Consider the following 12,820-nt stretch of genomic DNA (forward strand, 5'->3'; position numbering starts at 1 on the left):
CCAAAACGAGTGACCACTAATGGCTTTCACATTTATACAAGGAATTGGCAAGGGACTTTACATGGACTCCACTCAACTTCAGACGCAGAGAGTGATTGAAATTGAACATAGCTAAGTAGTGGCATTGGCTCACAGTAATACATGAAGCTCAGAGAAGTAGATTTAAATCAATCAAAGCTTGTTGAACGGCTATAATGTCCATAGAAATAATCTTCCAATGTTCTGCTCTCATGTACAAGATTTACACTTTGATCTGGACTACTGTTTGATACCAAATCATCATCAACTCCAAGCATTGCAAGTGATAGATGAGTTTGGATGTCACAACTCCCAGAGTTTTCTCCAGACTCATCCTCAATCAATTCATCTAATTCCATGGACATTGTCAATTACCTCTTGGTCCAATAAGGTAGGTCATCTCCTTCTCCTCGTAGTAATTTTAAAGTCTGCAATAATAAGTTACAGACAAACAATGAGGAAGAATAAGTTCACGTTCTTACATTAACATTTATCCATTGTTTGAAATTTCACAAAGTCAGTTTAATGCAAAGGTAAACCACTTTATTTGGGGAAACCAAAGCTTTCAATTCAAATCTTGCAATCCAGATTTCAGCTAGAATAGTGATTCTTAGGAAAGCTATATACTCTCTTGATATTGGAGTGAAAGCAGATATGCTGGCTCTTAGGCATATGTTTTCGGGTATACAATGGTTAATTTCAGCCACCGTGAGGATGTATGCAGACCATTTGAATTTATCCTTCAACAAAATGGTCACATCCATTTACATAAATGAGTATGTATGCACACTGTTTGAACTTACACCTCAACCAAATAAATGCGAAAATCGATTTATGGAAACAAATCGATGCACATATTGGTTTTGTATTGCTTGAATTGTTATTGTAAATTGGGAAATGAATTTTATGTGGAAGATTAATTTGACTGGAGAAATAGCATAGCAAAACAAATTGCGTGTATGAATTATTAAATTCTGTTTTCGAAGTGTTTTGCGGAGTTCAGTGGATTTTCTGTCATGCAAATCCATTTGGTATGGGTTGTGTGAGTGCCTGTGTAGTTACATTCTTCATTTACTTTCTATATATTTGGCAGCTGGAAAATATATTTTGAAGCAAAATGAATTGGCTTGAGCTTGCTAGTTAATATGAATATTTCAGCCATATTAAACGCGTTAGAAGTGAGGAACGCGTTTTAGTCAAGCTATTTGGCATGCTTAAAAGAAACCAACAATGGCGACTGACCTCATTTTCAGTTGATTTGAAAATTAGTTGACTGGTAATGCTAGCTAAATATAGTTTCTCATTAATGGAGTGTTCTACCAAAAAAATCGTCCTCATTATTTTGTTGTCGCGTACTGAATTAATGATGGAATTGAATGGAACCGTTTTAATGGCCGTTAAATGAACCTTTGCTTGTATTCATTCTACTGCATTACCCCGTGTTCGTATAAATTTCTCAGCCTAGATTTTTGGAGAAATTCCTGAAACAAGTTTGTTTCTGTTTGCTTTGTCGGTGTTAAGTTTTTGCTGATTAACTCTAGTTTTTCCTAAGGTACAATGTATGCTCATTATGTTGATTGTGAACTTTAAAATGGTACCCATAATGGGTTCAATGGCGGTGTGAAAACCCTTGTGAAGCACACGCTTAAACGAAGCAATTTGCCTTTGTTTGAGGTTGTGCACAAAGTGTTTGACGAAATACCTATACTATAATTTGGGCTAAGGCACTGCAATGCATCAAATATCGCTTTTCCCGTTTGAAATCACCACTGTACACAACAGAATTTTGTGTTGCATCTGCCGCGGATACATTTCTATAATACCCAATCCCAGATGGGTAAACAATTACATATTTTCACAAAAGAAAAAACAGGCTATCTTTCATTATAATAAGAAAAAATAGTTACAATATTCACCCTTCTGAAATCCAAAATGACACAGTACTACAACTGCTGCTCTATGGATAGAGCTCTAATCTGCTTAAGGCTGGGCTTACATGATAAATTTGGGTTTACATTAGCAAAATCTCAATTTTGATAAAAGAAAGACAGAATTACAAAACCTCTCAACTCAATAAAAAACCCGATGAACATCTTTCCTTGTTTATTTCAGCGATGATGATACTCTGTCTCTGCTTTAGAAGGGCAGACAGACAATGCAGTGTATACCATTATATTTGAAACATCCAGAGCTACAAATGGATCCATTAACAAAATAATTGTAGCTTATTTCGCCAGCATGATAGATCTGCCCGGAAAACCACTGATCCGCTGCAGGGGATTAATGATCTGCTGCGCCTCTGCCTTCGAAATACCAACTGCATAACCTGAAAATATGAAGAAAACCCTTGTTCATCAGCAAAATATTATCGATAGAATAAATTAAGTCGGTTGACAGTTCGTAAGGAAGATAGTGGACAGTTATTGCAGGATCGAACGAACAGGCGCAATCATTGCAGGATCGAACGAACAGTCGCGGCTGGCCTTCCTCAATTCAAATCAACGGATAAGGATTACTTAATCGTCTAACACTAAAATCCAATGGCACATATTTTGACACCAATTTGGGGAGTTAATCTCAGAGGGAAACGCCTTACGGCGTAAAAATTACACTAAAACCAACTCTCCACTGAAACCAAAAAATCCAAAAAATCGCATTAAAAACAACTCCCTCCACTGAAACCAAAAAATCGCATTAAAAACAACTCCCTTAACCAGCATGATAACTCTTGCTGTATAATTTTGGCTTCGTAGGATTTTATTGTGTGAGATTGGCTTCTTTGGTCGGTGGTTCGCGTTCTCCCGTGAGAGAGAGGCAACGAAGGTGATTCAAAGTTGTTCATTATGGTAGTACAAGGTGGTATAATTTCGGCTTCCCAAGGTATTATTTCATGAGATTGGGTTTATTTGGTCTGTGGTTTGCGTTCTCCAGTGAGAGAGGGCCAATGAAGTTGATTCAAAGGTGCCTGTCACGGCAGGACAAGGGGGGTTTCCCACAAAACTTTAGGGTTTACAGGAGACAAGCGCAGTCTTAAAACCCATGGCGCCCGGAATTGTACCATCAATTTCAATAATGAAATGGTAAATCCAGAGCAATGCTGGAGTGATATTAGTTTCAAGAAGGAAACAGTAAATCAGAGTCCTCAGACATTATTCTTCCTGGACTAATGAAGGAAACAGTAAATCTGAGCCTTCAGATATTATTCTACCTAGACTACCCAATGAAATTGTGTTGGATTGCTTGGCCAAAGTTCAAAGGCTAATGCAGCAGCACCTGCTAGCAGTCTCCAAGGTATGAAAAAAAAATTATCCTCCCAAACTATTAGTTGTAATTCATCATTAGAAGGGCTTCTGAAAGACAATCTTTTTGTAAACCTAATGTTCTCTGCAATTGGGGATGAGAGGTTTTATGCTTGGAACCTAGAGAACAAGACTTGTTTGCCTCTCCCCATATGCCCCATCAATGTGACATGTTCCAAGTTCGTTATGAGCATAGGGAAGATTTTCTCTATTGGGAGATTGGTGAACTCTTCCACTTCAGCCGATGTGCGTGCCTATGACCCCTCCTTGAATAGGTGGGAGTCCCTTGCTCTCATCAAGCTTCCTCGGAGCGAGCCTGCAGTCGCTAGTATTGCGAGGAAGATTTATGTCATGGGTGGTTGTGTGGATTCTTCATACTGGGCAGAGGTTTATGATCTCAACATAGGCCTATGGTCTTCTTTGTCTATTCTTTCATCAAAGTTTTTAAATGATGGATTTTGTCGGGACTGTGTTGTGGTGAATGGGATGTGTTATGGGGGTTTGGGGTTTATTTTTGATCCCATTTTGTCAACCATCTACACAATCAAACGTTACAATCCTTATGATAGGAAACCCTGCAATGGCATCAAAGTTATTTTTGCAACCTGGAGGAAACTGACCCAAAAATCAATCGTAGTGAAAGGCATTCTTTTCTCTTACTTTGAAGGTAAAATCAACAGGTAATATGTTGAGCATAATAGATGGCTTGCATCGCAAGGCACCGGGAAGTGTCTGCGAAACAGGTTCTACAAGGTTTTCTTAGTCAATGTAAAAGAGAAACTGGGAGTTATTCAGAAATATGAGAATGAAAATGGATTTGCTTGTCTGGATATTCATAGGTTCACTAGGTGCCATTTTTGTAATTCTATCTGTTGTCATTCTGAGGTTTCTTTTTGGCAGGCCTTGGAGTGTTGGTGCATGTGTGTCTCTTGCTGAATAAGACTTTCAAGGTATGATAGTAATCTTAAAATTTTAGCATTTTTGATAAACATAGATATTAGTTTTTCATGGATGAAGAGATTATAGTTATTGTGGTATGTTGTATTCAAACAAGATAGGTTGGACTTTAATATATCTTACAACACTTTTAAATAAATTATTTGAAGGTACCTAAACAGGTATGGAAGGTACTTAGGAGCACATCAATTTCTGTAGGAGTTGGTTAAAATTAGTTTGCTTTAATATCCTTCATAGAATTGTCTAAGACAGTTTTATGTGAAATGGGAAAAAAGTTAAAAACAGTCACAGTAGATGCAAAATAGTGTAAATCCACTTTCCTCTTGAAACTTGAGTTTGGGAATTTTACAGAGTTTACAACAGGTGGAAGTCTCTTTCCTTGAATTATATGCCATCATAGGTCTGCTTCTCTATTTGCATTCGTCTAGAAATGTGAATCTTTCAATCATTGAAAGCTGAGTGAAGTTTATGGTAAAAGAAATGTTGTAGAAACATAATGAAGTTCTATGAACATAAACCGTTTCTGTAAAAATTTGAGTTTTATCATGTATGTTTTATTAAATCTGATAATGGATTAGGATGCTTTGAAGCATTTGCCTTCATTCATTTCATAATAAATTGTTAGAGATCTAAGATGGAAAAACACATTATAAGCAATTAAAACCAAGAGAAGATATAGAACTTAGCATTTGAGACCCCTCAGCTTAAATCTACTTTTGATCAAGGGAAAATTTTAGAGAAGTATCAACCAACATTTGTATGTTACGGTTTATCCACACTTAATTAGTATGTAAGCTTGACCATATTTTGTGTATTCTGATAGTTTCTTGCATGATAGATTTAGGAGTCTGGTGTTTTGAAATGCTTGTATTTTTCTCCTTGTAGTTTGAAGTGGTGTTAGCATTTTGTCTTTTATGGTAAAGCTCATTTTTCTTTCTTGGACATTGTGTGTTCACATATCTATGGGCTTTGCATTTGTATGTCTCTATGATGTCCTAGGCCAGTCTCTTGTGCATGTTCCTCTTTTTATTTTTGCTAGAAAAATAAGATTTGTAATAAGAAATAATAAAACAAAAATATGTTACCTCATAGTCGTAATACCCTTCCATTCAAAAAAGGGAGATTGAATATCCAAATTCGAGACTTTGATATAGATCTATATTTTAAACATTTCTTGTTCTTAATATAAAGAAATATTGTTGAATAAATTGTGAAAGAAGGAAATGAGGACTTAGTCAGTCTTTTTTTAAACTTCCTTAGCTTTTGTGATCCAAGGAACTGTCGTATTTTCCAAGGGTGAATGTAGGAGGCATATCCAGGTGAGGACATTTACATAAATTTTCCTACTGCTTCATCCATAGAAAATTATCGAGTTCATCCTCTTCCATCCTCTTCCACTATCGCTGTGAAGAAATCCATCAAAAGTTGCATTTGGGCCGGAATTGACATCACATAAGTAGCAATTTATACTCTTTCCTCATTAAGACAGGTTTCCTCGAGCATCATTTCCTTTCCCCATAATTCTGTAATCTTCCTCATTTTTCCCAATTCAAATGTTGTCTCCCCCATTTGAATCAATTTCAGCTAGTGCTTAGTGAAACTCCTTGTACTCAGCCACTGTCGAGTAAATATTTCTTATTTCCTGGCAGTCATTTGGGTCATTCCACTCTGATCCTTTGCCTTCATCCTTTCTGCTACTCCCACCCACATTGATTATTTTATTGTACCATTGTTGGGTTTCCGGTGGTACAGTGCACTATGACAATCAAATTTGATGTCAAGGCTTTTGTTATTTGATATATAGGGACATCAACTTTTGAAGGATCATAAAAAGAAAAAAAGAAAAGAGCCTTCCCAAGACAATGCTACCTCATCTGCTAAAAGCAGAGTAGTCAGTGATTGTGAATCAACAAAATCTCTGTCCATTGAGTCTCAAAGCATTCAGAAATCAGGATATGGAAAAGAGGCTACATGGTATTATGAGTGCAAAATACTTGAATAGTTGGTCATTATATACTAATTTAAGTGAAATTCATAAAATTTATTCCATAAAAAATTATATGATGGTTGATGTATGCTCTTTTGGTAACATGAAATTACTACACCAATGCACCACTTATAATGTCACCGCTTCCTAAACTTCTATAACAGACATGTTTATGTATCTAGAGAAACAGAGAAGGATGGGAAATAAAGGATAGTTAGATGAATCTTTTGTGGAAATGAATCTACGGTTTTTATATATAGTATATACTCTTTTGCCTTCAGGAACAGATGGGTAAGTGGCCTTCCGTGATGGTAATGAGGAAGAATAAGTTATGTAAGAATGACATCAAGTGCATATAAGTCTATGTGGCCAATAATTAATCTATAAATGTGGAAACGCAGTTATTGAAGCAATGTTAAATTTTGTTTATGCCAATGATTGTTTAAGTTGTAGTCGAATATACCACAGACTATGATTGTATACTACAGACTATGATTGTTTAATTTGTTTAATTTTTCATCATATCACAGCTCATCCATAAAAAACGGCTTAAGGTAAGTTCTAAATGAAGGTTAGAGGGTTGATTTTTTTTTTTTGGAGGGGAGGTGGTCATGGTCGTGTGTGTTGGTTCATCATTACTCATAATGGATGATTATGCAGAAATGTGATAAAATTTGATTTGAAACCATTGGCTTCTTACCTATGGCAGAAGAGTGGAATTGCCAAATGATACCATCTATTAACTTGCACAGCTATCATTAGTAGAATTATTTATGTTGCCAAAGAGTGCTTTTTTTCTTTCAGAGGAAATAAACACTGGTATATATTATGTAAATAGTATCCATTACATGTATCTGAGATTGATCAAAATAGACTTCTGCATAAGGAAGATGTCCATCATAGTCCAAGCAAATTGCCCCATGTAAACCATATATCCCTACTGCCCTGAATATTTAGTGCTTTACAATACATCACATCATATTGAAATACCAAAATAGACTTGCCTATATTCATCATTATAAGACTAAAAACGTAGGCTATGTGAGAGGAATTGAGCCCTCATATTTAATTATGTTATCCTCAATGTACCTGAAACTCAAAACACCAACGACAACATTTAGACCTTCTTTTGATAGAGCATTTGCGACCATGTTTGATTCTCGGAAGATGTGTTGGAAAGTTATATTATCGAATGACAGTTTTAAAGTTCTGATATGGTCCAGCCAACAACATAGGTTTGGTGGAGCGAAATTAGTGTGCCCCAGAACAGCATCAATGAGAGACTTTGAATCTCCGTATATACGAGTTCATTTCAAAGACCTCTTAGCGAACCAGACCAATCCCCATAGTGCCAATATCTTAGCTCTTGTATTTGTACCACTCCCACCATGCCAAGATAATTTATAATGTGTCCTATTGTAAATTTTGAGCAATGACCCACAGCCACAGAAACCACTCTGTGCAACTCCATCTAAAAGGCCTCCAAGAAATTGTATATGTGGGGAAATATTACGAACATGTAAATCTTTGATGGTCGGAGTGCAATCCACCTGTGTGTCCATCCAAGTCCCAATATTGTAGCAAATTTGTGTACATTAATAGGAATATCTTCAAAAATGCAAAAGTTCCTTGCGCACCAGATCTCCCAGAACAAGAATAAAGGAATTGATTTACACTGATCACCCCTTGAGACCCACCAACAGACATTGTTCTACCGAGAGAAACTATCTATATGGAATATGATAAAGTTGGAGAACCTGTAGCCATATTTGTGAGATTGTTGTGCACTGTAGGAAAAGATGCAGTCTTGTTTCAATTGACTCTCGGCATAGTGGGCACCAACCTGGTCCTTGGAATCCCCTTTTGCAGATGTTTTTCCAGGTCAGTATTTTATTATGCCAAATCAACCCGTGAAGAGGATTATCTTTCGGGGAATCTTCCACTTCCATACTTTCTGAAACCAACATGAATTAGTTAAAAGAAAATTTTGAGCACATAATATACCTGTACATGGCCAAAGAGTGATTTTCATGTATGGATATATATTTAAAATCTTCTATAATTGCACATTATAGAACCAACACATGGCGGATGTGATTGAAGGCATAGTATGCTCGACAGTTCTTGCTAAATATTGAACTGAAATGATTTTCCACATTTAGGGAATATATTTATTCTTATTATTAAACGTCTCAATTGATAATGCAATTTTATATTTTACAAGCATTTCTTCTTTCCACATCCATTGGCCTATTGACATTTTTTTTAGTAGGGTGTAAGACAATAAGGTGTTTTAAACCTATATTACATCTTATATCCACTAACAACTCTCTATGAGAGATCAGGGTCATTCAAGTATTTTATAATTGGCTATGTTGTTTGAAAGATAGGGAACTTTGGTTGGGTATGTGCTTATCAATTCTCCAGTTGTCATTATCTGGGAAAAACTCTCAACATTTGTTTGAGAGGGATTTTCTTATGATCTATTCGAAGAAATGACTTGGTGGATGTTTTGATTTCTTTTTAGTGGAATACAAATGGAACTTGTGCCACTGGATAGATTGAATGCTATTGGTTTTCCATATTTCTTAGAAGGGAAACCATGGGATTGGTCCAAGATGTATGGATACTTTATGAAGTTTGTATTATTTTGTGAGGGACTTATCAATGTGTATGAAAATGGGAGGTAGATATTGACTATGTTGACTTTATGAAGTTTGTATTATTTTGCGAGGGACTCATCAATGTGTATGAAAATGGGAGGTAGATATTGACTATGTTGACCAATATCAACGATAACAACATGAATATAGTTTTTTCATTGCTTTTAAATGCCTTTAGTATTAAGTTTGACCTTAAACTTTTGTTTAGTTGTCAAATATGCGTTTAGAGTCTAGAGCACCCTTATACTATCTAATCCCCAACAAAATGCACATTGGCACTACATAAATATACTTGTTATATGTAGTGAAGCCTATATAGTATAGACAGTAAAACCTAGGATTTTCTTTTTAAATAAAAAATTTAAACTATTGTCAAAATTCTGACGATTATGTGTCGAATATCCAATATCACCGATCGACTAACACCCACTTTTGTTCGTCTTACAACGACTGGAAACGTCCAACTATTGAATGGAAAGCATGGAGGGTATGGAAAGTTCATCGAAGGATATTCACCATCGTCGGTTGATCGACAACAACTTTCTTCGGTCATATGACGTCAAGAAACCGTATTTCCGTCGATATTGTGACGATATGAAATGTCGATTATTAGTGTCAGAACTCCAACGAATGCTTGTGTCAAGAAACACCTTCTATCTTTGACGACACATGTTCATAACTATCGTCAAAATTTCGATGATTGTAAAATTTTGATAGTACTATTGTACATGAAACGACGTTTAGTGACACCTCCTTTTGTCATTATAGTGATGGAACTTTGTCGAAGAACGACAAATGACTATCGAAAATTGACTCAATTTTTAGTAGTGTAATGTGACAAGATAATTAAGAATCCTTTTGACTAACAACGTTGCAAGAAATCAAGGATCTTGTTCCTAACATACCTGGCACTTGGCCCAAGACTACTCCAATTCACTTAGAGACACATCGACTAGCTGGACATTGAATATGGAAGGCCGAAGTTGATCCTAAAAATAGGCCCTATGATTTTAGGATTTAGGGGGAAACTAGTCCACTTATCAAGGGGGGTGGTCACTTCCCTCTATGTATGAAAAGAATTTAAGGCCTAGCCTTAAGGGGGGATTTTTGTTGTAATTTTTCTTTATAGTCTCAAGAAGCTCTTAGCCAGCTAGCTAGATTTATTGAACTATGTATTCTGTTTTATCAATTTAATGAAAAATGTGTTGTACTCAATTAGTTGTCGTCGATTATTTTAGCTCCTTTGAGTACCTTGGGGAGGGCCCACCCAAAGCAGTTCTAAGAAACCTCTTGTATTATGTTTTTCTCCATTTCCTTCCTACAATTTTGTTATTTTCAACATTTTATTTTCATGAAATTTTTTAGTATTACAGTTGTTTTCCTACAATTCTGTTATTTTCAACATTTTATTTTCATCGAAATTTTCAGTGTTACAGTTGTTTACTTTCTGATAGAAGTTAGTTTCATGACAAAGTTATCTCTTAGTATAAAGTTGATTTACATGGGTTTATTCTAGGTCATCCAAGTAGTATTCATGACTATAAAATCACTTTACTTCCTTCCATAGCTATTTTAAACTTTCTTTGCAAGTTTCTTATAAGACTACAATTGTTTCTAGAAAACAATACTTAATTATGTTTTAATCAATGCATTTTTGTCCATAATATCACTCATGGTATTAGTCAATGATGTTCTCAAGGGGAATCAAGATTTAGAAAAGATAATTTTCCTTCAATTATGCATTCATGTCACTACTTTGTTTTTTTCTTTTACGATTTGAATTCTGATTTTTGCAACTAATTAAACAACGTCATTTCCTTTACCTTTCCTACAATGATTTGTTTCCTTAAAGTTGATTAAGATGGTTAGAATATGATTTACTTCCAACACTGCATTGGTACTTCTACAATTGGTGTTTTAGTAGATTACTCAACTTTAATAGGAAGCAGTCATGAATTACTTTTACTAGTGATCTTCCCCTTAATATGAACATTAATAGTAATACCCAAGGTGTCACTTTCCCTACCATTATATAGGATCTTGAAAATAATCAGTTGCATAACCAAAAAAAGTAGTGTCTTGCACAAATAATGTCTCGAAAGTTTGTACAACCTTGGATTGATAATTAAAGTTGGAAGCTACAAGAAGAAAGCATTCCTATTGCAAATTTGAAGCCCACAAGGCTGCATGGTTGGATACTTGAAGGGAATGTCCATGGCTATTGAGCCAACCCTTCCCTTGCTTAATGCCTCTAGTGCTGCGACATGCTCGTCTACAAGCAACGTGACCAATTTAAGGACACGGTCTACATTCTTCCTTCCTTTATTTTGCTTCATCAAAAGATCACTTGCTTGGCCACTTATTATCAGAGTTTGGTTTCATGGTAGAGTGTTTTAGGGGGGAGCAACAATGGTGTAGCCAAAGGCATGAGGTGCAACCCAAAATTTTTCCTCTTCCCTCATTGTTTAGTTTTCAACATTGTGAGGTAGTATCTTCGTTGCATGGTGGAGCACTCAATCACCTAGTCTCCTTTCTTTGGGTGCACACCATGGCTACAATAGTCAGATCCCAAAGGTAGCATCATAGCTCTCCATGCTCAAGGAAAAAAATTAAATTTAATATGAAAAATAAAAATCCATTTAGGGTATTTTTTTATAAGGTTATAATAGAGTTTGTTAACACATACAAATAACACCTAATCATAAGTTATTCAAATACAAAAGGTCTATAGACATTATGTTGTTGAGATTCAAAGTACTAAGTGGTAAGAACTTCTATGTAATAGTTGTTGCAACAAGCCTTGTTAATGTCTATGTTGCCCAACTCTTTAGATAACATGCTCAATCAAAACTTCAAACCATGGCCTCTTTATACTAAGTACTTCCTCAACTAGACAATGAACTTATCATAGTGGTGGTGTACCATATATGCATTCATATGATCCCACCCTTTTGCAAGAGCCAACTGATTATAACTTTCACAAAGTTATTGTGCATATTAAAAAAAGCATCAAAGAGATCAACAATGAAGGCTTTTTTGATTGCATATAAGATGAATATTGCATCATTTATTTATATTTTACCCCTACTTATACATTTGCCTCACATTTTACTCTTATTTTAGGGGATAGTATGGTTTTATATGTTGGGAGTAAGACAACCACACTAACATTTAATGATGTGGTTGTATCCTTTTATCAAAAGAAATGAGGAAAAAAAACATCAATAGTTAAAGTTTAGATACCTATCTATAAGGGTCATCCCCACGAAGGAAATAAATCTCTCTTTCTCTCTGTATGTGCATATGCCCCTTTCTCCTTCACTCCCTCTCTCTCTTTCACGCCTCTCTCCCCCTCTCTCTCCAACTTCCTCCCCACTCCCTTCCCCTCTCTCTCTCTATCCTTCCCTCCCTCCCTCCTTAACAACAACCCCCCATATCTCTTTCTCACCCCCACTTCTTTTCTTTATCCCCTGCTCTCTTTCTCCTTCCCTTCTTTCTATAACAACCCTTGGTTGATTTCCTATGTAAATAAAATAAAACCAAGGTCATGGGACACGTATTCCAAGTTGAATGTTGGAAAAAATATAGTGATGGATATCATTGGTGATTAATTTATGGCTATGGAAATTAGCAAAGAAAAAGAGACAATAATTGACAATTTATTTATGAAATAAAGGAAAATAGTAAAAAAAGGGGGATGAAAGGTCACAAATCTGCATGTGAGGAAATTTGAGGGAAAAAAAGAAAGAAAATGAAGAAAATAGAGGTCTTAATGATAAAAAGGCTTCTAAGGATCAATTCACAACATTTTGTCAATTCAATTTTAGAGCTCTTTGTTATTCTTTCATACTCTTACACACTTAAAGCATTCTTGGAGCATGTTTGGAGCACTCTAG

General features: G+C 35.6%; 1 long non-coding RNA gene across 1 annotated transcript; it reads left to right on the top strand.

Annotated features, from left to right (window-relative positions):
* The first annotated feature begins 2,123 nt into the window (after positions 1 to 2,123).
* On the top strand, positions 2,124 to 4,626 carry LOC149220794 (uncharacterized). Its single transcript, XR_016249318.1, has 2 exons — positions 2,124 to 3,704; positions 4,218 to 4,626. It is a non-coding gene; the product is annotated as an uncharacterized LOC149220794 (long non-coding RNA).
* Positions 4,627 to 12,820: the final 8,194 nt, after the last annotated feature.

The sequence above is a fragment of the Pinus tabuliformis genome, chromosome Q (genome assembly GCF_031772625.1).
Source record: "Pinus tabuliformis cultivar Carrire ecotype Pingquan chromosome Q, CPIR1, whole genome shotgun sequence".
Classification (NCBI taxonomy): Eukaryota; Viridiplantae; Streptophyta; class Pinopsida; order Pinales; family Pinaceae; genus Pinus; species Pinus tabuliformis.